Genomic DNA, 24,458 nt, shown 5'->3' on the forward strand with positions numbered 1-24,458 from the left:
TACTGTACTTTTTAGACAGTTTATATTGTTTTGTTGTTTGGTGTTGTTTTCCTTATGCTTTTTTATCTTCTCTGAAATCTATATTTTGGAATTAAAAAAAAAAAAATAAGTACAGTTAAGACCTGAAGAACATCCTTGAAAATGCAAGCATGAGAAAGTTATCTATGGAAGAACAAAAGTACAACAGTCATTTCTGCAGCTGCTATAATATACTGAAGTTTGTAAATTGCCCAAGTTACTCTAGGGCAATGGTTAACATTACCAAAGTCTGCATCTCAACTGTACAAATGTACTATAAAAATAGATGATCAAGAAAGACTGTTACTAAAAACAGATTTTTAATTGACTCAGTTCTGTCATAAATTTAATTGGAGTTATAACTATGATGACTAACTTGGTCTCCACGATTTAGAGTATTCTTAATAATCAAACTCCTTTCTTACAACAGATAAGAATAACTGTTGTGATAACTTGTACTACACTACTTAGATAATTTCTAATGATAAAACCTTTTCTTATAGCAAATAAAAATTTGCATTATGTTTTTCTCAAACCAAAATATGGATAAAAAAATATAACCACTGTATAGAAGTCACTGTTTGCCTTTTGAAGTGTGGTTCTGTTAGAAAAGAAGAGTGATTTCTAAATAAATTTAAGTCTTGGATTTCCTCTGAAAAAAATGCACAATATGATATGCAATTTAAAAAGAAAAAAATACCAAGAAAATAATAACATGAAATTCTTTGGAAACTTTATTCCAGAAATGAGAACTTCCAGCAGTTTTTGAAATCTTAGCAATTTATTGAAGCAAAGTAAATTGTCATCAGAATAATAACAAAAAGTATTTTTAAAAATAATGTTCTTACTTGTCAGCTCTTAAGATTTTGTTCAAGTTACTGAATAAAAAGGAACTCTGAAAGGAAGTAAAATTATCAATGCTTATGAATTAAGAGTGGGAGTGGGGGAAAAGAAAAAAGTATATTTCTGAATCATGTAAAATGCATAGTGTTTTTGTTGAGCTTGTTCTGATAGCAAATAATGAAATGTCATTTCTGTGATAATTAGCAGATAAACAGACAACTTCATTCCATTTTACAGTTAAGATGATGTAGTGTGATAAATAGGTCTGTATATCATAAGTCATCCCTCTGAACTCAATAGAGCTCCTTGTACAAATAATGTTTTCTGTAGTAGACTAAGTATCCAAATTTTGTTTTCAGGATCTGACTGCCTGGTTCACTGCTATGTATGTTTCTAATTTCATCTTTTCAAAGCTGCATTTGGTCACATTAGGAGCAAGAGAAGAAAGGAAAGAAGTTTTTTATTCTTATCATGAAGGTAATATATTTTAAGAGTCTCATGCTTGTAAACTTTCCAAAGTGAAATGAGATTCTATGACAATGATGGAATTAATTTTTGTCCTCTGCTAATCTCAAATATGCATAAATTGAAAATTGAACCAATATGTTGCTGTTCTATTGCACAGTTAAATAACACAGCACTAATGATGAGTTGAAATCCTGGGCCATAGTGAAGAATATCTGAAACCAAAATTAGATGCTTCTTCAAAAATGGAACATCACATAATCTCTCAAATTATACATAGGCAGCAGACATGATACTTCTGTCACTAATGACTCATTATGAAGAGGTTTTTGTGTGTGTGCATGTGGATTTATTACTGAATTATGAATTATTGAGTGCAATTGCTAGCAGCCATTGTTTCCAAATATACACTTTAGGTATTAAAACTCTTTGAAAACAATTTTCCATGAATTAACACTTTCTAGAACTCTATTTAGTTTAACTTCTAGGATTTAATCATCGAAGTCTTAAAAACACATATAATATTAGTAAAACACAGACATTAACCCATTGAATTGCATGTAGAAAATCCTTTGGTGAGCAATGCATTCTGAGGCAGATAATTGCCGTTCATACTTATAAGGAATACTGTTGAAGGAAACTCTTGGTTTCCAAGAAATGTCTCTCAGCTTCTCAGATGTCCTTCAAAATTTCATCACTGGAATTACTTTTTAAAAAGTCTGTACATTCACTCAGGTGATGGGCAAGCCGTTCCATTACAATAAGATTCATTACTAATTCCAGTTAATTTTAGGGGTTTTTTTTCAAGTTTAATTAAGCTTGTATTTCCACATTAAATCACATAGCTCACAGTATATTTTAAAAAAGATCTACATTTCATCAGTCTCATTTCATATATAGTTAACAAGTAGAAAATCCTCTTTGGAAATTAGAGAACTTTTTTACATTATCTTTATAATTAACTCAGTATTAAATTAATAATGGAGACGTAGTAAAACTTTAAATTGAAGCTTTGAAATACAGAATTACAAATAGCTAATCAAAAGAAAAATACAGATGAAAGAAATATGAGAGACGGGTCCACTTCTGGGGAAAGTATCATGAAACTAAATCAGTGCATTTTGTGCGTGTGTGTACAAATAGTCTCCAAGCTACTGATATTTCTGAGTTCAGGCTATGAATCTATTGTGCTGCACTTGCAGGCTGTATTGCCTAAGAAATTAGGAATATTGTATTTCACATGTAAGCCAATTCTGCTCTAAAGGAGCAGTTGGACTTCTAGTGTCCCACTAGAGGCATCTTCTAATACTTTTTATTCTGGCAGAATAAAGGTTTAGTCTCCAGGTAGTCTCAGCTGTGTGATTTATAGCATGGCTGAGTATGTGTCATAGAGACCTCCACACTTCTAGCCACTCAAACAGCAAGACTGGGGAACTGTTGGAGCTCCTTTTGACTCTCATTTTTGGATTTTGCACTAGTTGGGGTCAGTGGCTGAGTTTGGAGAAAGAGGAAATGATTCATTCCCTGGATTTGCTGCTTCACAGATTTGGAGCACGATAGCTGTTTTGTGTGTGCAACCAGATGAACTGTCAGCCTCATTCCTCGAAATAGACATTATCTCCAGTCCTGTCCTTACCTCTACTTTTGCCATAGTGGGACTCTTCATATTATAATGAGATTAATGACCCAAAAGATCAGAATCAGCTCATATTCCCAGAGCATTTTCTAATAATTTTATAAATACTTAGCTTTTACCTTCCTTTCCTAGTAGCATTTACAATATTGGCATAAATCCTGTTAAAATATCAGTTTATTCTAAAGATAATTTTTACAACAAACCTTCTCTTAACCTTTGTTTGCCAATACTGTAATATTTGTACTACTGAGATATCATCTAGGTTTCGAGTGATTATGTTCAATTTTTTGTTTCTTTTTGTGTATGTAACAAAGCTGAAATAATTTTCAGAACTTGTCTAGGTAGAATGCTAATTCAAACTTTAAAAGGAACTCCATAACATAAGAGGCAAACCTGCAACATATCCAGAGAGAACTAATTTACTTCTTTTTAACAGAATAAACAAATCTGTACATGAATAGAAATGTATTATATTTCTAAATGAAAAGTCAAAATCCAAACCCACAGCCTAACAGAACCAGCTAATCAGAAAATCTCAATTGTTAATGTAAATTACATGCATAGTAACAACACCTATTTCCTCTTAATTCATATCAGTCTTATTTTTTCTCTCTTGACAAGAGTCATGGGTTATAAAACCTTTACAACTGAAAGGGAAGAATTTAAAAATGAAAGCAAAGCATAATTTGAATGTAAATGAGAGAATTTAAACACATTTCTGAGGGGTGCTTCTGAAACTTGAAAGACTTTACAAAATGAGATTTAAGTTGATATGAACAGCATGTGATTGGAATGTAAAGGTTTAAGAATGTTCATTTGCCATTGATAGGATATCAGAAATAGGCCCAGAATAAATTGCCTGAAGTCTTAGGGTTTAAATTATGATTAACAATAGTAACTGTTATCTGTAGCTGTTATTATGGGACACCATAAAATAATCACAGAATCACAGAATGTGCTGAGTTGGAAGGGACCCACAAGGATCGTTGAATCTAACTCTTAGCCCTGCACTGGACCATCCCCAAGAGTCAGGCACACCATGTGCCTGAGAGTGTCATCCAAATGCTTCTTGAACTCTGTCAAACTTGGTGCTGATGATTCAGTGAGAAAATTAAAGCATTAGGTTATTTTAGAATGGACCTTACAGAAGCTGCTAGTGATTAAACATTATCCCAACTGACTTTCTGCACCTAGGTTCTTTGGTCAGGGTTCCTCCCACAAAATCTTCTAATTCTATGAGTAATGTTTTACAATGCCAAAATTCCTAGAAGCCTTACAAGGTCCTGTCCTTTAATGTATCATACCTCTACAAAGGACTTATTACCTCAGGCAAATGACCATCAGTGAAGGAAGAACAGGGTCAGGTACAGGAGAATGTCCCATGCATGCTGATCTAGCTTAGCCCACCTAGATTTAGACATAATGTGCCCATGATCAGGGAGAAGTTGTCATAAACTCCCTCCATTTTCAGTAAGAAAAGACAGGTATCTTCTCATATTGGGTTGCTGCACCCTCAGTTACCAGGAGACTACACAGGGAGCATGAGGAGAATACTTTCTTCGTGGGATTCTTAATTAATACCGACATGTTCAAGTTTTCCTTATTTCACCTTGTATGTATCCACAAATAAACATATTCTTTGGATTATTTATGACAATTAGTCCAGTGAAAAGGAAATATGAAGAAAGAGAAACTGGACATTTTGTTCATCTGACTGCTAAGTGATGTCATGGGGCATAAAATGAAACTCAGATACCTCTTCCCAGAGGGATGATCAAAAAGATGCCATACTAAAACTGGAAAAGTAAATAGGAGCAGAAGAAATATAAGGTACTTTGAAAGTTGAGTGGGTTAAAATATCAAGCATAAGAGACGTTTTTTTATGCTTCATACTTGTTCTCCAAACTAAAAGAATCTCCACCTGACAGAAATAAAATGTCATGGTTGAAAATAAAAAGTTTACATGACACAATTTTATAAATATATCTAAAAATGCCAAGCAGTCATAATTTTCCCATTAATTTGATATCGTCAGGCAGTTATTAAAGACTGTATTGTAATTCACCTTTTTTTGAACTCTACTGTAACAATTTTTTTTAAGATCCACTGTAGACTGCTCTCCTTCAAAAGAAAACAGAACTTTCAACAGACTACTAAGAGGATCAGAGGACAACAAAATTGTGGAGAATATGCTACATAGGGATTCAAATTCTGAAGTTGATAAATGCTTTATATGACAAAACCATAGAGACAATTTTACATATATATATAACATCATAATATTAGCAAAGAGTACAAAACCAGAATGTTTTCTTTTGGACAGAGATCTGGAAAACTACAAAAGCTAGTGCTTCATTTTGTCAGGGAAAAAAATTACTTAGATTGAACTGTGTATAGTTTCTTCTGGTTTGGAAATCTAACATTTCTTGTGAAGACAAACAATTGAGAATGACTGATACTCCTGAAAAGGAAAGGTAGTGGGGCTGTATTAGACAATGCAATATTATCAATAAAGCCTCCTCATGGAAAAATTCCTTAAAACAGGTTGATGACTTACGAACACAATAAATTTTACCCTATCATCTTTGTTTTCTTTCTTTTTTCTTTTTTTCCTTTTTCTTTTTTTTTTTTTTTTTTTTCCACCAGAACGGTTGCATGTATTCTACTTTCTGATTACCTAAGTGGACAGTATCAAATACTAGAAAATAAGATGAAAGTTACAAAATGCCCACAATATTTTTGGGCATCATATTAGCGTTTGGACGTATCTAGAGCACCTCCTCCCACTACTTCTTCACTGACCTCAGTGTGTGAAGAGTTGTTCCTCTGACATGTTCTCACTCTTCCTTCCCAGCTGTAATTGCTGTTGCATGGATTATTTTTCCTTGTCTTAAAAATATTATACCAGAGGCGCTACCAATATTGCTGATAGGCTTGGCCTTGGCCAGGGGCAGGCCCATCTTGGAACTGGTTGGTATTGGCTCTGTTGGACATGGGGGAAGCTTCTTGCAGCTTCTCACAAAAACCACCCCTCTAGCCCTCCTGCTACCTAAACCTGGCCATGCAAATCAAATACAACTTGAATTAAAATGTATACCAGATACTGATTATATCTGTTTAAACTGTTAAAGGAGGAACCTCTCTTCCTGCAACTAAACTTCTCTCTGTTCTTTTTTAAATGTCCTGGGTTTCAGAAAGGCAACCTGAGCTTTCGAACGTGTATTTTGAGTGGAATATTATTGAGTGAAATATCTCTACTTTTATGGAGTGTTCTTGAGTTCCCCAAAGATTCTATTAACTAGAGTCTAATGTATAAAGGAAATAGTTTACCCATTGTTTGTCTTCAGAGAGTTGATATGGTAACAAGGATCATATTAGATACATTCTAGAAATTTATAATTTTGATAGTAAAATGTTTTATTGCAGAACTTTAGTTTTCAAAATGTTATATTTGAATTGAAGATGTTGCTTTTAAACTGTACACCAGAGACTATATAATGTATTTGAGGGGAGCTCCTTTAACAAAGAGACAGAAGTTAGGTTCGTGGTGTTAAAGATTCAATATGGCATTTACCTAACCAAGCTTTAGCGGTCTGCCAGAGAGACATCTGTGCTTGCTGTCACCATGTTATGATCTACTTCCACATGCCCAATGGAAAGGAACCAATACTTTTATAGTGTTACATAATGTTTTGAAATTATTCCTTTAGTGACATGAATCAGACATGTTCTCTTCAGAACTTAAAAAAAAAGTTTTGTGAGGTATCTGAGGAGTGTTTTTGTGTCTTACAGTATTTTGGAGAGTGGAGCCTTTTCAGAAGATATGTGGATCCTTCTTAGACAAGTATTAATGACAAAGCTATCTGTGACTGCAAGAGATGGGACTGGATGACTTACATTGTTTCATTGGTAATGTCTCTACAAGTAAATAAAATTGTTCCAGAATGTGAGCCTGTGATTGTCCGCATGGTTTAAATTTTAGCACAGTTCCTGGCACGTGCCAATCTCTCAGACAATTACTGCATTGTCCAGGTAATTGCATGTGTCAGGGATCATTCTCTGTTTGGATCTGGCCATTGTCTTTTGAGGGAAAAAAGTGCTTTAAGGTCATTTAACCTGACCTTAAGGGCCAGAGAGTGTTCCTGGCATGTTTAGATTTCTACTGTAGGCATTCCCTTTCAGTCCTACATTATTATGAGATTTAAGGCAATGTAAAGTCAAAAAGGTTCAATTTCCTTTAAACCATTTTCTTACAAATCTTCCTAGGAACTTATAGAAATCTAAGGTTTGTATGATATCACATAAATTTTACAGGAACTTCTCTACCAATTTCATGGAGTTTCTGTATGGTATCTGAAGAACAAATATGCACTTCTTATGCAGGAGAAACTCCTATAGACTACACTGAGAGTTCTGCCAATGGATGTGAAGAAGAATTAGTTCACTAATGATTTTCTGCGACATAATTAAACTTTATATAATCAAAACCCTGTAGCTCTAAGCAACTTCTGATTCTAAAGCTGTCTTTGAAACACTGTAAGGAACTGCAACATGTAAGCAACATCTCAGGGGAACACATTTAAAAGGGAATGGGGATTATGGGATTATGAAGATACAGTCCAAAATACAACTGTAGCTTTTTTTTTTCCCCCCAAATAACAAAACACATCAAACAGCAAAGGAGAAAGACAGAAGAGGAAAAAGGATTTCAGTCTTACACAAGAGGAAGTAGAACAGAATTTGGGAAAGTATAAATATTTTTTTATACTAGGAAAGAGGGACAATATTGTAAGAAACTGGAAATTTCTCTAGTTGGGGTTGTAAAAACCAAAACTAATAATTATTTTTTATAACTCATGCACAAAATGATAAAAAGTAGTGATATTTTAAGATAGAATGAAAAATGAATATACAGAAGTTGTTTAAATTGCTAAGCAAAGTATTACACTATTTTATGAAGGTAAACTTTATGCACGTTAATATGTTATCTATGAAATATACCATAAAGAAATTAAGAAAATATCCCAGCAGAAAATATGGCCCACCCTGGTATTGTCTAACTGTCTGAAACCATGATTTACATCCAAGGAAGTCTAAATTGCATGAGATAAGTTGGCTCTGCACTTGACTGTGTCATTCCCCACATTGTTTTTATTATTATTTAACACATTTCAGAATTTCAGTGAGTAGTGTTTCAGTTGAGAATTGACAATCTTTTACCTTAACATATAATCAGCCAAATACATAGAAATCAAGGTGGTGTTGCAGTAACATATGTTCAGAAAGGCAAATTTGCTAAGGCTTTTTAGGTAGTGGTATGATAACAATGAAGAGGAGAAGAAATACAGAATTGTCTGAATTGTCACTAGCAATTCACTGATCACAGCAAGATCCATCATTAACTTAATCCACTTTTTTCTTTTACATGAGTACTTCCTCGTGGAAAGATTCTAACACCTTTCTCCTGGTAGTGATATATATTTTTTAAACTACAAAAATTAGTTAATGGCTAATGTAAAGATATGTTCTTTCATGTCCATAGTACCCTGTGGCTTAAGCACTTCTTTCTGTCCTTTGTGTCATACCCCACAATTAACATATTTAAATTATTCTCTTGAGATTACTAAAATAATAATGAATATGTTTGAGGTGGGGTTGACCTTTGCCAGCTGCCCAACAGTCACCCAGTTGCTTTCACTCCCTCTCCTCAACAGGACAGGGGAAGAAAATAAGACAAAAAAGTTCATGGACTGAGATAAAGGCAAGGAAATAATTTGCCAATTACTGTCACAGGCGTAACCAAGCACAACCAAGCTGCTCGTTCACTCACCCACCCACTGTGCGATAGGGGAGAGAATCAGAAGGGTAAAAGTGAGAAAGGATAAGGACAATTTAACACATAAAATTCTGTGCACAAACAAAGTAAAACAAGGAATCCATTCCCCACTTCTCATGGGCAGGTGGGTGTTCAACCATGGCCAGGAGAGCAGGGCCCCATCACACCTATTGGTTACTTGGGAAGACAAACACCATCACTCCAAATATCCTCTCTTTCTCCTTCTTTCCCCCACTTTATATATTGAGGATGACACCATATGGTATGGAATACCCTTTGAGATGGCTGGGGTCAGCTATCCTGGCTGTTTCCCATCCCAGTTTTTTCTGAACCCCCAGCCTCCTCACTGTAGGGGTGGGGTGAGAAGCTGAAAAGTCCTTGACTAAGTATAAACAGAGTTCATCAGTAATTAATCATCAGTGTGTTATCAATATTATTCTCATCCTAAATCTAAATCTCAGCACTGTACCAGCTACTAGGAAGAAAATTAACTCTATCCCAGCTGAAACGGGGACACTGCCCATTGAATCAGAGGGGCCTTGCCAATGGTCACAAAGGATTAATTCCTTGAAAAGTTTATCTAAAGGGAGTATGCTGACATTATGATAATGACCATAGACTTAAAATCTGTACAAACAGTTAATCAGAAAGACAAAATCATACTGTTTTCTGAGAATATTAGTCTAGAAAAAAAATGGATCCTAAGTGATCTGCTTCATATTTGCAGATAAAATCCTGAATATACAATGCACAAATTTGAATCTGAAAAATTTGTAAGCAATACAAAAAAACCAGACCCAATCCTTACACTGAAAAACTTTAATTTCCTTTAGCAATGGTAAATTTGGCACTGGTAGCATATGCACAAATATAGACAAAGAAGAGAACTTCCATGAAAGTATTAACCAAGTGTTCCTTGGGCTATTAGAGCAGACAAAACAAAACAAAAACCATCACCACACAAATAAGAGAGAAAAGTCCTAAAAGCGTTACTGGTGAAACCTAAGTTTGTAGAGTCTGTGGACCATATGTTAGCCTTGGAGAAATGTAAAGGTTGCAGGAGAGAGTTAATGTTGAGTGTAAACAATATTGATGTTTTAGAGAAAATCTGTTAAGTGGGGAAAGAATTCTATTTGGACTGATTTCTCTCCTCTCAGGTTCCACGAGACCCAGTGCAGCAGTCTAGTTTTGTTCAGCAAACCAATAAAGCACATGTTTAACTCACACTGATTGCATCTGTAAGTGGTGAAGGTGCTTATAATTAAACATGAACTCTAGCCCTTTGCTGAACATGGACAGATTTAGGTATTGTTAAGGAAACTTCCCTGCATGACAATCCAGGAGCCAGTCTGGCAGTCACACTTGCACTACCTGAGCTAGGACCAAGGCCCATTCACAGCTACACACCCCACTCTCACACAGTCAGACCAGGTTTCCTTAGTGACTCGGCCCAAGGTTTCAAATAGCAGAGTCTCAGATGTCAAGATCCTTCAAATAGTTTAATCTTAGTGCAATAACTAAATAACAAAATAATAGCTCGAGCTGGGTGCCTCTGAGGAGGGGCCTCAAACAAAGGAGTCCCTCGTCATTTATGCTCTCACAGTCTAAGCGCAGGAAAGTCTGGGGGTCATGGGTTCCTGTTGTGTCTGAGTGTACAGTGACCTGGCTGTGCCACAGGTCCCTGTGCCCTTTGTTGTGCAAAGGGATGGCAGTTCATGGCCTCTTGCTTGGGGGTCCTGCGACCCCCAGCTCAACCTGCAGTCTGAACTGCAGCTGCACACTGAGCTACCTGCACTGAATGTATTCCTCAACAGTATGTTATTCAGTTGGAGTTCAAGCACAGGGTTGCTGCAAGGAGGCGTCTCTGTATCCCAAATAAAGGCAGGGGATACAGCCCACCTGACTGGCATCTCTCCTACCACTCTTGGATCATGTATTAAAAGTTTTGCTCCCTTCAGCTTTTATATTTTGACACCCATGTGTATTTCCAGATCCTCCATTAGAGATAACAGCACAGTAATTCAATACTGTATTTTTTTGCAAGAAAAGTTGATGACTCTCAAGCCTTTGAGTCTTGCCTTTACTTGTAAAGATTTTGCTTGTTATAAAATTAAAGCTTGTATACGTATCATTTGTTTCCCATCATTCCAGACTGTATAGGCCTGATGTATTTCAGCGGAGTGGATCTGATCTGGTGCCACTGGAGCCAGGCTGAGAAGCTTTGCAATCCACTTCCCACTGCATCTGACTCTTGAAGAAGTTATGAGATTTGACAGAGTACCGCAAAACTGAATAGATGAAAACTGCAATGAGCATGTGATTCTCCGCCTGAACAAATGAGTCTTCCCAGAACTGATTGTGCCGAGATATCGGAGCTGGTTTTCTCTGGTGCCAAATCAAGTTTGACAGGGTTTATTAGCTTAGGATCAAGGCCATGGAAATATAGCTATTTTGCTTTAGCTTGAATTCTTAGCTTGAGGATTCTGCCTCATCTAATAAATCCTATAGAGTTGAGCTGGTGCCTCATAATGCCAGCTTGGCTACCTGAATCCGTTTTACATTGCTTTGTTATGCTCTGTTTTGAAGCTTGATAATCCACCATTTTAAAGGGGTGATGGATGATTGAATCTCTTTGACTATAGCTCACACAGTTTTTGATCAGGTAAAAGCAAGAAACTGCTTTTAAGAAAACAAATGCTTACAGGTAGCAAAGGGCTCTACTTCACTTGATTTCTCCTTTTTTTTTTTCCCCTTCAATGAGTCAGGCTGAGAGAAGACAAAATCTTTATTGTTAGACAACCTAAAACATGATGCAAGTAGGTATTTACTTCCTCTTCACAGCCAAAGGTGCACATAGCAGCTTTGGTTCTTACCTTTAAGCTACCATTGTATATATAGACTCTGAATTCTCTAAATCAGTAATTCAGCCAATGTGTCTTCTGACATGAGTTAATGCTTACTGCTGCTTACTTGAGACAGAACATTACCATAAGTTAGTATGGGAAACCAATAATCAAATCATCATATTTCATAGTTAATAATTATTTTTTTTTTGCATTTCTATGTAAAAATAAATCTCCCTCCTGTCTCAGTCTGAGGAGACTGGGATATTTGCTAAAGAGGATGAGTTATAAGGTAGACCAAACTCTCTCAGCAATTGTAAATTCAAAATTAAGGGACTTTAATCAAGAAAGTGTAGAAAAAAACAGAAGAAATACCAATCCTTTATTAAAAGATATATGTATGTTGGCAAAAACAGTAACAGAACACAAAAAACCTAGACAGTAGTCCTAGAAAAAAAATTAAAAGGTCTGACTGAATACTTCTCTGTCCTTTAGCGCAGTCCTAATCGTGGCCTGCAGGGGGCGCTGTTGGATGGCTGAAGGTGCAGGGCCTGCAGTTCTCTGTCGTGGCCTGTAGAGGGCGCTGTTGGGCTCTGGCAGTCACCACGTGGGGAGAGGGGTCCAGGGGAGGCAGTCCCGGACCACGGGAGAAGAAGGGAAGGAAATGGGGGACCCTTCCCTCAGTGGGAGGACAAAAAGGAAGGGAAGCAGTCCACTCCCACGGGACTCACCGCTGTCCCAGGTGACGGTGTCTCAAAACTCCCCCCTTCTCTCCCGCGGGCACACAACTCTTCGATGAAACACAACAGATCCGGGGAGCGGGACAGCCAGGCAAGTTGAAGCCAGTAGTCCAAGCTGACCAGGATGAGAAGCCAAAAACCAGATCCCCCAGTCCCTCTCCCCAAATACCTGCCCCTTCTCCTTCCGAGAGCCAACAGTCTGCTCTGTTCTCAGTCTGGGTGGCCAACTCCCCCCAGCCTCTCTGATGGTCTATTAGCCAGGAATTCGGCTAGATCTTTTGTAAAGCTAATTGGCTCCCTTCCCCCCACTCACTCCATTTTTTTTCTCTTGGAGTGGAGCAGGGGAAGAAAAATTCTCCTGAATTTCTAACCTATAACAGGAATCCACAATCACTATTTCAGCAAACATGCTTATTATACTGAAAACATTTCCTAGAATCTTTTGTGGAAATTATTCTTTGAGCAGTTTGTTCTAAGATGTTATTTTAAAATGCAAAAATTTTGAATGGATGGACAGAAAAAGGTTGTCTTCTAGTTCTATGGCTGTCTCTATAAGGGTCTAGAAATGCTAAGATGACCCCAGATATATGGGCTAAAACTGGAATACTTTATTGAACACACGAGTGCAATTTAAGGGTCTTGGGGGCTGGACATGTTAATGAGGAGGACGAGTTATGTTAATTAGGGGATGGCTTTACGTTAACTAGAGGATTACACAGGTTTCTGCTACAGTTACACAATTGATTAATATTTCTCTTAACCAGGATTACATGGGGGGAAGAAAACAAAGGGGTTTCAACATGGTTTGATAACTTCATCTCAAAGTCCTTCCTTATCCTGCTGCAGGAGCCCGGTTAATCCACATGGTTGTACCTCAACAGGTCTTGTGAGGAAGGTCCAGTCCTTCAGATTAAGGGATTTCTCTCAGCCTCTGTTGACCAAGGTTTACTGCACAGACCCACCAACCTGCTTTCTGCTGGTAGCTGGGTTTTGGCTCCTATAGTATCTAAGAATTTTTGGTAATAATAGCAATGATTAGAGACAGAGAAATTCTCTGCCTTTCCTATCCTGCAATATCAGCTTAAAATGCACTCCTTCAACAAATAATCATGTCAGTAAACTCAACTGCAAGAAAAGATGAAGAACTGTTGTGGTTTAACTGGGCAGGCACAAAGCCATTTACTCATTGCACCCCATGGGATGAGGAAGACAATCGAAAAAGACAGTAAAACTTGTGAATTAAGATAAACATAGTTTAACAGGACAGAAAATAAACAGCTTTTGATGCCAGTCTTCTAATTTCTACAGCTCACAATGCACCATCAAATTGTTGTGCTGGAGCAGCTAATAGGTGTATGGCAGACATTAAAAAAGCTTTAGTGTAAATCAGTTAAAAAGTCAATCACATAATGAAAAAACCCAGCTCTGTTAGTCCCAGTGTTTATTAGCCTACTGACTTTAAGAGGTGTTATTTCACAGAATCACAGAATGTGCCAAGCTGTAAGGGACCCACAAGGATCATCAAGTTCTACTCCTTGGACTGCACAGGATGACACCCAAGAGTCATATCACATGCCTGAGAGTATCATCCAAACGCTTCTTGAACTCTGGCAGACTGAGTGCAGTGACCACTTCTCTGGGGAGTGTGATCCAGGGCCCAACTACCCTCTGGGTGAAGAACCTCTTTCTACTATCTTAACCTCCCCTGAAACAACTTCAGGTCATTCACTTTGGTTCTGTTACTGGTCACCACAGAGAAGAGATCAGTGTCTGCCCCTCCTCTTACTCTCACGTGGAAGGTGTAGATTGCAATGAACACAGAGGCGTAGAAGACTTAGAAGTAATTTGCACAATGAAACACAATAAGGATCAATTTGTTGATTGATCTCAATCTCAAGCTGTTAAATGCCTTCCATGTTTTTTTTCTATAGATGGATACCTAAAAAGGTTTTGCTTTCATTCCACACATTATCATTGAGGATCTTTCCTCTGAGTTTTTGCTTAATAGTACAGTAGAGGTTTATCAGCAGCAGATACTTTTGCAGATAAAAACACAGATAGTATTTTTCATTTGACAGCTGATGAATAACAGTAATTATAATAATATTAGGCAGTTGAAGTTATTTCCTGTACATTCTGATAAAGCCATATGCTTATACATTGGGACCTATTATCAGAGGTAGATCTCTCGTTTTATTAATAAAAAACAGTCTTACCATTTATTATACATTAAAACTGTGGTGGAATATCTAGTTAGTGCAGAGACTGATTTGTTGCAGCCTGCTGCAGGAAATTTAATTGATGGAGAGTCTGTTTCTGAATGCTCTGCAGAACCATGAATGAGTCCAAAGGTAAGGATATTAAATACCCTAGGACTGGACCAGAGTTATTTCCCTGAACAGCAATTAGGCTGCATGTATCAGATTCACAGCATATGTACAGCACAGTTGGAAGGGACCCACAAGGATGAAAGACTCCAACTCTTAAATGAATGGCCTGTACTGAGATTGAACCCATGAGCATCACACTCTAACCCATTGAGCTAATATAGAGTCTAATGGTTTTACTAGCTTTGTATTTTCACTAGAAATAGCCTCAATAGCCCACATTAGATCAACACTACTAAAATGATTCCTATTTAAAATAAACAACTCTACTTTGTCCTTAAAAGTCCGATCAATCAATGAAAAAGTCGAAGAAAAAACAGTAAGTAAATTAGCTTTGGAAAGCAACATTGCAATATGCCTCTGATTTTTTGAGCTGTGACTTTAATGTGAAAATCTGTGACCATTTTAGCCTAGCTGGATAACAAAGAGAGAAAAAGTTTTGTTATATTAATCCCTGTCAAAAACCTGGAGATGAAAACATTCTAAGGTGTTGGATGTTTTTCATTGTGCAAAGACAGGCAGATCTTATATAACATACTTCTTTGCATATATGGAATTTTTAAAATACATTAATGTCTTTAAATACAGACATTGGTCCTTAATCAGCTCTTGGGTAAGGTCAGTAAGATTGGTTTGAATTATGTCAGTGGTGAATTTAACTATGATCCAAGAAACACTTACTCTTAATAATTCAAGCTGATATATGCAGAGAAAGGGTATGGAGACAAGAAGAAGCAAATGTGAATAGTTTAGAAAATAGATACAAGTAGCAAAAAAGTTTATAGCTCATACAGCTGTCATTCATTGCAGCACATTTTGTCAACAAGTGTTTATGGTATTGACTGTTAAGAGAAGCATGATGGGATTCTTTGTTACTGTTTAGTTTGCCTGATAGACATCCATGTTCCTAAATTACTGTCTAGCCCAGCTCCAAACCACCTTTGCTCTCTGCAGTGTGTTGGGGGAGCAAAAACCTGTTGCCCTAGTTCAGCTTCTTTAGTCAGTCCAGTTTACCAGAAATCCTTGTTTCAGGGGCATCCCTTATTATTTCCTAAAGTTGCACAGAAAATGTGTATTGCAAGTCATTTACCTCCCTTGCATTCAGAGAGCTAAAGAAAAGGTCACCTTCTACCATTCTAGTAGAGTGGTAAGACAGAAAACAAGATATTAAATGTTTATTTATAGTCAAATAGTAGCTACAGTGAAATCTGATGCAAAGAAAAAAATATATGACAATTCCTCAAATGTAATATCCAGCAGCAGCTTGGATCCTAAAATGGGAAGTTCACCATATTAAAGAGATGGTCGCAAAATGCTCTTCACATTTGATATAAATTTTCATAGCTTTGTCTTGTCTCTATAAATGGTGGAAAAAATATGAAAAGAGAATCAATCTAGAATACATGTTGTGTTCTAGAGATTCTGAACTCTGCCAAAAATAACTTATTCCAGCGTACATTACTTGAATTTACATGCTTCTTATCCTGCTGATTTATAACAGAGATAAAAAACTTGTTGTTGCTATATCTTTCCGACTGATTTATGTAACTTTTTCCATGGGTATGTTTGAGACTGTCGTTTTTGCATTATACTGGTCTCCTATAATTCATGCAGCAGTAAGAGAGGAATTACAATGACAGAGAAAATCAGTAAGATATAATGTTTAGATCTGACTCATTGCCAGCTGTGAGTGCCCTGATCAAATGCTTTAAATTTAATATTTAATGAATAATGACTAAAATAAGAAACTAAATGACCTGAAAAAGGAGCAAATGAAAACCACTCAGGAGAACTGGCATGTTAGAAGGAAAAATGGAATAGAGATAACTTTAAAAGTTTTACTTGTTTTCACTTCCTGAGTTGGTTGAAATGTTGATACATGATCTCTTCATCATGACCTCAAGAACAGCACCTGCCCACCAGTGCGCAAACTTAAGAGCTGTCATTGCTAACCCAGAAGTTTGCAGTCAAAACCTCTGTTGTCAAAAAAATGTATGAAAAAAACGGGTCTTTGAATTAAAGCATAATGACCCCTGGGGAATAAAAGCACCATCATGCAAACTGGTGAATGAATCATTTTACCACATTCTCATTTTACCTTATTTCAAGATTTGTTTGTGTTATATCAAGATGACATCAGTCTTTTGACCTAACAACTGTTTTTTTAGTGTTTTGAAATTCTGTACCTTTCCACTTATGTTTTTTTGTTTACTGAAATGCAATGTTTCCTTGTTACAGTGTTATTTCCCAACATGCTACATGACAGTTTCAAGAACTTTGACCTTGTCACAGTTTCCACTGGAGTTGCATTTTGAGGGAGGAAATCCTTTACTATCCTACAGAATTTTGTTTGTGATTCCATCTGCAGACCTAATACTGAGATTTTAGATTTCAATTTTGATATGGCACTGATATATAACAGTGTAACATTGTTGACCTCAGTGCATTCTGCTTTCATTTTAGTTCATCATGAACTGATGTAGGTAAAGTGATTTCACAGTGTGCCAGAATTGCATACAGCCCAGCAGGATAATTCAGAACACCACAAATAGGCACACTCATTCCCTATCAATTTGATAGAGAAGTTAAGTTCCTTAGAAAGGTAATCTACAAAATCTGTGTGTGATGATGGAAAGCCACTCAGAGTGGATATAAAGTATAGTGGTGACTGAGAAGACTAACTCAGGACTTGAACTTTAAGCTCTCAGATAATTTGAAAGCTAAAATGAGTAGGCACCTAACCGAGCAAGGCTTACTCCTTTTAAAACCAGGTAAATGGCCTCAGGTCCCTTTTTTTTTTTTTTTAAAAAAAAAAAAAAAAAAAGCACTTTTGGAATGAAAGTAGTCTTCCCAAAAGCAAGTAATTAATGTCAACCACCCAGAAATTATTCAGATTATATCTTCCAGAGGACTTTTTTAACTTCCAGATAGGATATGTCATCCCTGCAGTCAGGCCTATAGAGAGGATATCTGGCTGGTGTCTGTAATATGTTAGTCTCCTGCACAATGAGGTTCAGACTACAAGTCTCCAGGTATAGATGAATTTTTAGGACAAAGAAGAGTCAGACCTGGTAAACTCTGACAGCTGCTGAGGTTGAGTGCTTATATCAAAGTGATCAGTGTCTTCTCCCAAGTAACAAGCGATAGGATAAGAGGAAATGGTATCAAGTTGCTCCAGCGGATATTTAGATAGGATATGAGGAAAAATTTCTTCACTAAAAGGGTTGCCAAGCATCAGAACAGGCTGCCCAGGAAAGTGGTTAAGTTTTCATCCCTGGATGTGCTTAAAAGACATGTAGGTGTGGCATTTAGGGACATGATTTAGTGGTGGACTTGACAGTATTAGGTTAATGGTTGGACTCAATTTTAGCAGTCTTTTTCAGCCTCAGTGGTTCTATTCTGTCCTTTTCAGATGTAAGACATCTTGCAGGAGCAATGTGAAATCTATTGACAATACAAATACAAACCTACTCAGAAAATTTAAAGGTTTCATAAATTAGCTGGGTCTAATAGGTCTCACAATTAAGGTCTGATAGCTGAGTGCTGCTGCTTAGAAAGGTACTTCCATGGCTGCCCATGCAGGCTATCTGTGGGAGATTATCAATTTTGAATAAGATGCAACAGAAAGCTGTGTGGTGTTCCTCAGCAGAACCATTCACAGCTCAGAGTTCACTAAAACAGACTATGAACTTCTGTCAGTTTATGAACTTCAGTCACTGTGCTCTGCTGCTCAATCCTTACAAAATTTCTGCTATTTCTGACAGGAAAAAAGGCAGGACTTCTTAGTCCAAGACAATAAAAAGGTTTGTATAGCACCACTTTTTAGGAACCAGAGAAGGCCTTTAGGATCTCAGATTTACAGAATGAAACTTGGTGTTAAGGTTACTTTCAGAGGTGTCTCAGTTGCTATCTAAAATGCCTGAAGTATTCAACTTCTTGATATAAAGAAAGTGTCCTAGGTCCCCCTCAGTCCCGCACAAATGATGCAGCAAGTCATAACAGAGAAAGAATGAAAGATTTTATGTCACACATAGAACTTGTATGGCTCTCATGTTTACACTGAAATTCTAACTGGCTAAAGTTGGAGGCTACAGCTAATTTTGATCTGTTACCTCCACTTTGATGTGAGAGTGCTTATTTTCCGTTACAACTGTTTTGTTGTTCTGTTTACAAATGAAAACAGTTGGAAGTCAGGAAAACTGCTGCTTAGCTGACAAGCCACTCTGTCAGAGGTCTGACAGAATACTAAAGTACTTCTCTGTCCTTGACTTCTCAGCACAACAATAACCTTCCTTTGCTTCAGATTCCTTGGTGAGTGTTACATGGAGCTCTGATACCTGTCGCCTGAAGTCAGAATTTAGATAACTATAACATGGTGTGTGAAATTGCAGTCAAGACTATGACATAGAAAATTTCTAAGTAATGCAGACAGAGCCTATGTGAACAGCACAGTATGCTGCAGCATAAATTTGGCAGAGTCTGTAAAGCTAGGCACCCTTCTAAATTTTTAACCCTCTTTATGTACTTTTGCAGTTAGATGCTCTGTAGAAGTAACCAAATAAGTACTACTCCATACATATCTGAAAATGCACAGAATATAATTTAATAATAATATTTCAGGTTGGCACACATGAATCTTTACAATTTTACAATTCCCCTCTCTCACAACACCACAACATTAAAAAAAGCATATTTTTAAAATGCATTAACTTGATGTTTCTCTTATTGGCTTGCATGCATTTTTAGGTAAGGGAAATAGTAAACTGCTGAGGTTAAATTTGATTTACATTTTCTGTATAGGCACAGGAAATTATAATACCAGGTGCTACTTCTCAGTTGGATTTATTTAATCAACATGCCCAGATCATGGAGGAAATACTTAATGATATTAGCTGCAAAAGGACAGTACCCAGAAGTGTCATAGCACAGCAGGACAGAGCCACCCTACCAGTCTCAGGAAGATGACTTTTCGTTAGCAGCCGCCAAGGAGAGGAAACTGCTTTGGCACCAGTGCAATAATATTTAGCCTTTCACTTGCCATATAAACATGCCTAGGAGTGTAGCTGGCCAAACCCCAAATACACTGCGGTGTTTGGGACCTTTTCATCAGTAGTGCTTTTCGTAAAGAAGTCAAATGGATGCTGGTATGTTTTGCTTTCTCAAAGGTCCTCATAGCAGAGCTAAAATTACAGAGTCATCGATAAACTTTACAAGAGCTAGATCTGAAAGCTACAGACCCAGTGATTAATTGAGTTTTGCAGAATCGAGTAGTACACAAATAAAGAGGGGACTGCTGGAGCACTCTTTCTTTCCCTGGTTGCTTTCTCTGGTCCAGATGAGAGAAAAATCATATACTGAAGTGACTTGTGAGAAGGAGAGTTGGAAGCACAGCTGCAAAAGTAAATTGTATTTTTTGCTAGCCATCAAGATGACTGAAACAACGGAAAAGTAAACCAAGAACACTTTTTTACATTTTTAATGCATTTTCAAGATGATATAGAGCAAAAACAATAAAAAAGACACTTTGTCACACATTATCTGCAATACATACAAAAATATAATGACCAAATATCTTTCTGTGTGGATTAGACCCAGTAGCCACTAAGTATATATTATTTTATTCTGAGAATTTGTACGAACATTTCACCTAGGAAAACTTTAAATCTACTAGATAAACTGACCAGATGCAATTACAAATGTGTGACCTTCACAGCAAATTATTAGGTTATGTATTAGAAGCAATTTTTTTTTGCCCTTTTTCTTCTGCTATGTAAAACCTGAAACATGGCTCTTGACTGTTCAGGGCAAGGTTCAGAAGACGAAGAAACACTATAATCTCAAGTAATTATAATTTTAACAAATGTGGCCATATTTTATATAATACAAGGCAAGATAGAGTGAACTATGTGAAGTGAACCTAATCAAATTCCAGTAATTTCAAAAATCTAACCAAGGATAGAAAACCCTTCTATGCTGATCAGATACGTTACAACTAAGCAAAACATTACTGAAATTTCAGGATCTTTTTCTTTTCCTCTCTTCTTCTACTTCTTTGGCAGGTCGTTGTCAAGTCAGAAAGTCTGTGCTTCAGTTTGTTAAAAAAAAGATTGGATAAAACCAGATCAACCATACATGACATCACTTTTATTATACATTTAGTACATAACATGGATTTTGGACCACAAAATTAAATTGAGTTTACCTTCACCTAATTTCTACATGCTAATGTGATTTATCAAACACTGTCTTGGGATAGATAATTTGTTTTCTAAAAGTGATTGTAACTAAAAGATATGAGATTTTTTTTTCTAGTAACTAGTAACAGCTTTGAATTTTGAGGTAACATATGGTGTGAAAAATTTTGGTAAAAATCCATTGGTATCTGAAAGTTAATGTTCTTAAGAATAATAATATGTGCTCTATCCTACTCACATATAGCCTACATTCTGAATGGTGAGATTCCTAAAAGATTCTGCAATTAATAAGGAACTTTCATGTTGCAGAGTTAAAGAATTTTTTCAGCTTTTAAGTTACCTATTAAGAAACTTCTGGAACTAAGATTAGGTTACCGTGTTAACAGATTCTGACATGAATACATGTCCCCAAATATTCACAAGAGACCTTTTTGTCTTTTTAAAACAAATATGTATAAGAATCCAAATCTCAGTACAGTCCACAAAAATATATCTTAATAAAATATAGCTTACTAAATATGACTTCAAAACTGACAGATGAAAATGAACATTTTTCTTTTACATTTATTTGAAAACCTCTATAATTTTCTAGTGTGATTCCATACAATAAATTACCTAAACAATTAAGATACTTTTCAGAAAACCAACTGTCCAATAATATCCATTTTTCTGTATTTAAATCTTGTCCATTAAAGAAATAGGAAATTTAGCTTACTAAATAGCTTACCATAGCTTACTTTTAAGAGTCAGCTTCAGAATATTTGAGATGGATAAATACAGGAAATCTATCTAGACAGTTAAAAGCACTAAGCATAAATATCATATAACTATTTACCAACTTTTTATAATTGTTCTTATCAATGTTTTAATTGTAAGTAACTAATATTTTTCCTGCAATTTTATGAATTTTGCAGCATAATGTTGCTAAAAAGCTCAGGAGAGTTTCTTCATATCAAATATTCATGATTTATGAGGAAAAGAATGTTGGCACAATATTTTCACCCTTCAGAGATTAACAGGTGCAAATTTGCTAATCTGGGAAATGCTTCAGCAGAGGAGATTGCATTAGCTATAACAGGATTGGATCAAATAATTATTCAATTATCTAAGTATTTTAGTTGTTTAATTACTGAAATGTGTGTCCTCTTTTGCAAGTCTGTTTATAATCTTATAATTTTGTGTAAAATATTACCAAATTCAATAGGTGTTGAAAGTCAAAGGTAAGCATCTTCACGGTGCAGACTGGAAGTTTACAGCTTTATTAAAGATAATGGAGTCAAATTTATTTATGCTACCTCAAGATCACACTCTGGGATTGTTTTTTAGGTAATGGAACATGCAATTAAATGATACGTATTTACCACCTTCCCCAACATCATAATAAATGATTATGGTGAAAACAAGTCAAGCAGACAATAACAGAACGATATTAGACAAGAGACCCCAAGAATGCCACAGTAATTATATACATTATTAGGCAGTTAAAATGAGCATCTGAAACCCAGAACAAAATCATCTGTCCTCAAAATTTGTAAAAAAACAGAGTCACAGCAGACTGTGTTTTTTTTTTATTTAGAACCACTTTGACAGTCTTGCTATTAGAAAGTAGGGTGTCAATAAATACTGTCATAAAGTGAAAAAAACATATGTGGTTTGTTTTTTGTTTTTTGTTTTGTTTTTTTTTTTTTTTTTTAAATTTAGGGTGAATTTACTGCTCCTTATAACTTGAAATGCAACAAATCCACAAAGGTGTGATGTGTTTGTGATGTGTTTTGAGTTTTACTGAAAGAACTTTCTTCCACATGTAATGTTTTGGAGTATTAATGGTAGGCACAATAACAACTTTGCTAATACAGTTTAACTCTTTTGAAAGTAAAAAAGTATATTTGACTAAAATTAGATTTGATAGGGAGGGGGAAATACCCCAAAGTTATTGCAGCATATAGTGTATTCAAGGGAGCTCAAACTGAAATAGGACTTCTTGAAATATATGTATGCATTCAAATAGCTATAAACTCTTTCTCTTTAACAAGTGGTACTCAGCTGCTGGCAGAAAAAGCAGTAACGTGAGGCTCGATAATAACAATATTCTCTGAATTATTATTGCTGTCATTCCCAGAGATAGATTTTCCATTGATTGCTGTCATTTCAAGTCCCCATATCTCATCTTAATTTGAGTAGCTGCCTGATGGAAGTCATGTGTAGACTGAAAAATCAGCCCTTTCCGTCAAAGTGTTTGGGTGAAAGAGGGATTCTGTTACTGTCACATGTCTGGAGTCTGGAGAAGATGAATGCTTTGCAACTATGCTAATATTAAAAATTTATTATTCTTGGGGAATTAATATAGCTCTTTATAGTAAAAGAACCATGTATGTCTGTGAGTGTGTGCACCCTGAAGGTGTGGATTTGTTTCATCTAAATTTACCTCTGTAATTAAGATTCCTAAGTTAGTAAGAGCAAAAGTTTGCATCTGGTCTAAACTACATCTTTGAACTAAACTGGATTATCCAAGTAACCAGAACTAACAAACCTCATCTTTCTTATAGGCAATAAGAAAAGAAGGAGTTTCAGAATAAAAATAATTTGATCCAGAAAGACAAACATGTCACAAAGTGTCTACTTTATTGACTATATAGAGTCTAGATGGTTGGATGATTTCACTGAGTCAGAAATTTCGCTCCCTCTAAAAGTGCATCATTATTATCAAACAGACTAATAGAGGCACTGCAGAACTAGCAAGTAGTAAGCTTGGTCAATCCAGATCCTTCCCATTTATCATGGTACAAAAGGAAATGAAAAAAGTGACTGCAAGGTCCATTGCCCTGCCCGGAACACTGTCTCCTGAGAAAGTGTATTAATGGCTAATGCTGAGAAAGAGTTATTGACAAGAGGATAATGACTATTATGTGCGTGTGAAACAAATCATTGCCTGCTTTTTAAATCATGACTTCAGAACTCCATGTACAGCATGTATTGCCTACGTTACTGCTTGTCTCCTCAGGCTACTTTGTGTTATGGTTTTTGTCTATTGTCTCAGGCCTTAGCTGAGAATAACAGGCATGAAAGAGTTCCTTAATTTTAGTATTTGTCTGAAGTCAAGATAATTAAATTTTTTACAAAAAAATTCTGGCACAACCTGAAGTGTTTTCTTCTCATGGTGGATTTCTGTTACACAAGCCCCTAGAGTAAGTGAATAATCTGCTAATGGGAATGTAACAGTAATGAATCATTGGAATCTATGCCTTTGTCACAGAGCAAAGATGAATCAGCTGAAATACTATCCAGAAGATTATAGGTCTAGAGTGATGGTTATCATTAGCAAAGTTAAAGGTTTCACTGTGATTTGTATACTGTAACTTTCAAACCTCACAAAACTGCTTACAATTGAGTTCTCTCGGGTCCAGTCAATAATTCTGACTATCTCACTAACTTGTTGACAGCTTATTGCTGAAGGTCATATTCTGATGAAGCAGATAATTTTAAATAGTTCTTTTGC

This window comes from Chiroxiphia lanceolata, chromosome 5 (genome assembly GCF_009829145.1).
Source record: "Chiroxiphia lanceolata isolate bChiLan1 chromosome 5, bChiLan1.pri, whole genome shotgun sequence".
NCBI classification, from domain to species: Eukaryota; Metazoa; Chordata; class Aves; order Passeriformes; family Pipridae; genus Chiroxiphia; species Chiroxiphia lanceolata.